Below are 6,195 nucleotides of genomic sequence, written 5' to 3'. Positions count from 1 at the left end.
TTTGGGATTGCATAGCCAGGAGAATTTTGCAGATGGAGAGAAGGTACTGCAAGGAGGTTTGGGTTTGGTTGATACGGTTTTGTAGGACTATGTTGATGAGGGCTAAGGATTGGCGGAATCTGAACAGGTGGAAGTCATTGTGAAAGGAGGGGTGCCAACCAGAGATGGGTAATTTGATGGTAAGGCCATTAGGGGGGATTTCATGAGACAAGCAACAATGCAGGAACAGTATGTGGGACTGGGATCTGGCAAGGGATAAGGAAACTTTTCTGTATTGACACAGATGGAAGGAGCAAGGGTCCATGTTGGTGCAAAAAATGAGGAAAATTACGTAAGAAGGCAGAAGTACGTCCGAAAAATTACGCATAAATACACCCAAATACGTGTGGAAATTACGAAAAGACGAAATGGGTGCACAAGGGGAAAAAACGAGATGAAATCTCAGGAAGACGACGATAATGGAACGAGAAAACTCATTAAAATTGGCGAGAAGTTGCAAGCATCAAAGTAGAGAATAACTAATCATTAAAAATATGTGTATATTACTGTGGGTAGCAGGTTTAAGGATGGATAAGCGTAAAGAAGGGGGACAGCACATGTGACTGGATGAGGTGGATTTAGTGGGTGCAAACAAGGATAGAACGTAGAATGTTTGGGGGGTGGGAAGGGGTTCATAGTTAGAGATGTAAGATCGTGTGGCACCAGAAGAGTGTGGGAGATAACACACAAAAATATGGGAACTGACAAAGGGAGCGTGATCAGTTTGAAGGTATAGGCTTAACTGTATCGGTGGGAGAAATGTGGGACATAAGAAGCTGCACCAACAATCAGCATGGTCGTGAGGCCGTCTGTTGCACATGTCTGAGACAGTTGATACAGTGTGGTTCATAAGTAGAGCATGCAGTGTGATTCGTAAGGGAACAATAAAAACACAGGAAAGAAAAGAAAGAAGGATGGACATTGAGTATATCGATGTAAAAGAAAGTAGTTACAAAGGAAAACAGAACAGGGTTAGGATTGAAGAAAAGCTGTCAGGCAAAAATCAAACAATGGAAAATCCAGGAAGGAATGTAACAATGCCAGAGAAGGAAAGTTGCTACTCACCATATAGTGGAGATAGGCACAAGAAAAAGATTCACATACTCATAGCTTTTGGCCACTAAGGCCTTTGTCAGCAGTAGACACACATACAAACATGCACACACACACTCACACAAACGCAACTTGCACACACGTCTGCAGAATCAGAGAGCTGAAATCACGCTGTGAGCAGCAGCACCAGTGCATGATGGGAGTGGCAACTGGATGGGGGTAAGGAGGAGGCTGGGGCAGGAAGGGGTAAGGATACTGTGATGGGAGTGGCAGACAGTGAAGTGTTGTAGTTTAGATGGAAGGCAGGAGAGAAGGTGTGTAGGGGGGAGGGGGTAAGTAATGGAAAGGAGAGAAATAAAAAGAAATTAAAAGACTGGGTGTGGTGCTGAAATGACGGCTGTGTACTGCTGGAATCAGAACAGGGACGGGGTTGGATGGGTGAGGACAGTGACTAACAAAGGTTGAGGCCAGGAGGGTTACAGGAACGTAGGATGTATTGCAGGGAAAGTTCCCACCTGTGCAATTCAGAAAAGCTGGTGTTGGTGGGAAGGATCCATATGGCACAGGCTGTGAAGCAGTCATTGAGATGAGGGGTATCATGTTTGGCAGCGTGATCAGCAACAGGATAGGCCACTTGTGTTTTGGCCGCAGTTTGTGTGTGGCATTCATGCAAACAGACAGCTTGTTGGTTGTCATGCCTACATAGAATGCGGTAGAGTGGTTGCAGCTTAGCGTGTAAACCAAATGACTGGTTTCACAGGTAACCCTGCCTTTGATGGGATAGGCAATGTTAGTGACTGGACTGGAGTAGGTGGTGGTAGGAGGATGTATGGGACAGGTCTTGCATCTAGGTCTATTACAGGGTTATGAGCCATGAGGTAAGTGATTGGGAGCAGGGGTTGTGTAAGGATGGACGAGTATATTGTGTAGGTTTGGTGGACGGCGGAATACCATGGTCGGCGGGTTGGGAAGGATAGTGGGTGGGACATTTCTCATTTCATTGCACAATGAGAGGTAATGAAAACCCTGGTGGAGAATGTAATTCAGTTGCTCCAGTCCAGATGGTACTGAGATACGAGGGGAATGCTCCTCTGAGGACAGACTGTGGGACTTTGAGAGGTGATGGGAGACTGGAAAGATAAGGCATGGGAGATTTGTTTTTGTACAAGGATGAGAGGATAATTACGGTCAGTGAAGGCTTCAGTGAGACCGTCAGTATATTTTGAGAGGGACTGATCATCACTGCAGATGCAGAGGTTTGGAGAAACATGCTGTTATATAGAATAAAGGGCTCCTTTGAGTCAATGACTGGACAGACCCAAACCAATTTCCTGTCTTCAGCTGAATTCACATAGTCCTCCTTGCAACAAAATATGGGAATTTTGTTGGACACACTGCTCTGATGCAATGATTATTGGAAAATTATTGAGAAGTGTGGGATGCTCTCCAGCTGCAATCATGAATATTTTTCATTCTCATGGTGTGGAAGGACACTCCAGCAAAACTGGTCATTGGATAACTGCTTGTAAGGTTTTTTTGATCAGCTCACCAAGAAGTGCAAATAATATGAGGAAGGACAGATGGTGCTAATGAGACATTTTGACCTCTATTTGGAGGAGAAACACTTCAACTTATGCTTGCAGGCTTTGGTGGGAATAGCAGTTACTCCATTTTGCAGCTCCAGCTGGAACAAGATGTAAAGTGTGCATTAATTAGCTTTTCGGATTTCACAGGCATCATATTTGACAGAGTCACAGCTTGGAGCTGACCACTGATGATGAAGTGACTGCGCTTGTACAAGCACACCTAATGAGTCAGCAGCGGCACTGATAGCCAACACAACAATGCACTTAAAAAAGCTAAGATCTGCAGTCAACTTCAATGGGTATAGGTCACAATATGCTCAGTGAGTATTAGAGATTTCATGAGTAAGAAGATGCCCTTTTGACAAGCATTACATTAGAAACTCAAATATTTGGCAATCACAGATTAGATCAGACATGCTAGGAATGTAGTATCTTTACCTAAGAGTTCCTTGTTTTAAATCTGTGACAGACATGCTCGTAGCTCCTTGTAAGTTTTTCACACACATGTGAAAATCTTTGTCAATAATCAAACACATTTATATTCTTCTTCAGTTCAACTACTGCACATGTTTATGTCAGGTTTTGTAATAAACAGAAGAATTTATGATAACTTTGAATTTCTTTACTTATGTATACTATCTGGCCAGAAAATTGAATCATAGTGTCACTATTCCATCACCAATTTAAGATCTGTTAGGACATAATTTAGCATTAATTATATATCCTTGTGTAATGACTATAATTAACCATCTTCATTGGGTATCTACATACATGCACAGGTTATCTATATCAAAGTGTAGCTGGTGGGGTAGTACAAGGTAACCTCACAGCCAGAAATCACACCAGTTGAAATCTGGTGCTCTTGGTTGTCATGCAGTTTGGAATGATTGGCCAATGATTTGGTTTTATTCAAAGGTGCTATGGAGTAACTGAATGACCTCATGAGCAGTGTGAGATAGAGCTCCATTGTGCATCAAAACAGTTGAGTACAAGACACCTCTCTCCCATAGAGCAGGGACCACATGTTGGCCAAGCAGATCACAGTAATGTGCACTCTTCACACTGCATACCCTTTGTCCTTGGGATCTGACTTCTGAGTACTGGCCCTAATGGCAAGTAGGGACATTAACACTAATAACAATGCAAATCCTGCAGTGCACATTCTGAGCATAATTTCTATAACCAGGTATCATTTACAATCAAGTAAGTACCCATTTGAGTAATATTATCTTTGCTGCCACCTCATTTACAGTTGTCTTCAAATAAATGAAAAATGCAGAGGCAGATGTAACTTGTCTTCTGGTAAAAGCTGAGCTGAGCATACATAGTGAGAGGCATGCTCAGACTTTGCAACAGATTTTTCTAGCAAACAGTGAACTTGAAAATACTTTAGTTTGGAGTATCAATAATGTAGAAAAAGATAGATTTGCTACTTACTGTAATGAAGGCATGTTAAGTTGCAGACAGGCACAATTAAATAACACTTACACAAAGCTTTTTGTCACAGCCGTCATCAGCAAAAGAGAGACACACACTATTCATACACACAAGAAAGCACAATTCTTGCACACTTGACCACTAACACCAGCATCTCAGGCTGGAAAGCAATTGACACATGGGATGCAAGCAGCAATCTGGAGGGGGTGGGGAAGCAGAAGGGATAGTAGTGTATGGGTGGGGAGAGAGATGACATGAATGTTGTTTGGTGGAGTGTGCAAAGCTAAGATGCCAACAGGCAGAGCATCAGGAGCTTGTGGGGCAGGGAAGTTGGGAAAAAAGGAGCGAAGAAGGAGAGGAGCAGGGAAGGATGGGTGGATGCACTGCCAGAAGGCACCAGATAAACAGGGAGCGAGATGGGAATGGGGAGCAGATGATAGGGCAGAGGGGCTACAAATTGTAGGGTATAAGGTGTGGATACTGTATGCTATCATAGGTTGAGACTGTTCTTCTTTACTCTTGGCCCAGTTTGATGTGGCCATGCATCCTGTTGGACAGCTGGTTGGTAGTCATACCAATATAGAAAGCTGTACAAGACGTGGCTGCTTTCACAGGTGGTCCAGGCCCTGCTAGGTTGGATAAACCTGTGACAGGACTGAAACAGGAAGTGCGTGGTGGGTGTATTGGGGAGGTTTTGCACCTGGATCTTCCATGGAGATATAATCCTTGTGGCAAACATTTGGGATTATGAGTGATGTAGGAATTGACTAAGATGATATGGAGGTTGGGTGGGCAATGGAACATGACTTTACGGGGGCGGGGGGGTAAGTATCTCAGGTTGGATGTCCCTCATTTGAGCGCATGATGATAGGTAAGCAAAGCCCTGGTGAAGTATATGGTTCAGTTGTTCCAGTCCAGGCTGGTACTCAGTGATGAAAGGGGCACTCCTTTATCACTGGTTCTTTGAGGTGGTGTGAGGATTGGGTGTGTGAGAGGATATGCCACAGGAGACTTGTTTGCGGACTAAGTCTGGGGGATGGTGTCTGTCTGTGAAGGACTTTGTAAGGCCCCCAGCATGCAAAGCAAGGCAGTTTAGTCACTGCAGATATGCTGCCCCGAGCTTCCAGGCTGAATGGGAGGGATTTTTTTCATGTGAAAGGGACAACAGCTGTCAAAAAAAAAAAAATTCAGCTACTGTTGGTTATTTGTGGGTTTAATGTGGAAAGAGGTATGCATTGACTATCAGAGATGAGGAGGTCAACATCTAGGAAGTTATCATGCTGGGTTGAGGATGACCATGTGAAGCAGATGGGAGAAAAGGTGTTGAGGTGTGAAGGAACAAAGATAGGGTGACTTGGCCCTAAGTCCAGATCATGAAGATGTCATCAATGAACCTGAACCAGACTAGGGGTTTGGTGTTTTGGGAGGCTAGGAAGGTCTCCTGTAGATGGCCCATTAAAAGGTTGGCATAAGAGGGTGCCTTGCGGGTATCCATGGCTGTTGCGCAGATATATTTAAACACCTTCCATTCAAAGTAATAGTAGTTCTAGGTTACGGTAAAGTTAGTAAAGCATGTGAGGAATGAGGTAGTGGGTTTGGAATCTGAAGGACTTTGGGATAGATAGTGTTCAGTAGTGGTGAGGTCATGGGCATGAGGAATGTTGGTGTAGACAGAAGAGACATCAATAGTGACAAGTAGGGATCCTAGAAGCAAAGGGGTGGGGATGGTGGAAAGTTGATGAAGGATGTGGTTAGTGTCTTTGATGTTGGCCACAAGATTGTGGGCAATTGGTTGGAGGTGTTGGTCAACATGGGTGGAATGGATTCAGTAGGGGCATAATAAGCAGCCACAATGGGGTGTCCAGGATTGTTTGGTTTTTGGATTTTGGGGAGCATGTAGAAGATGGGTGTGCAGGGTGTGGTATAGGTGAGCAGGGGATAGGAGTTGAATAGTGGTGCCCCAAGGTGGCAGTAGGCTGTCAGCAGTTTGGATAACTTATGGAGGTGGTGTCTGGAATTCATTTCCAGATGCAGGAGAGCAAGGAATTCAGTTTCAGAGATGTGACATATGGAGTAGGGA

This window comes from Schistocerca nitens, chromosome 7 (assembly GCF_023898315.1).
Source record: "Schistocerca nitens isolate TAMUIC-IGC-003100 chromosome 7, iqSchNite1.1, whole genome shotgun sequence".
NCBI classification, from domain to species: domain Eukaryota; kingdom Metazoa; phylum Arthropoda; class Insecta; order Orthoptera; family Acrididae; genus Schistocerca; species Schistocerca nitens.
Note: the sequence above shows the minus strand (reverse complement) of the source record.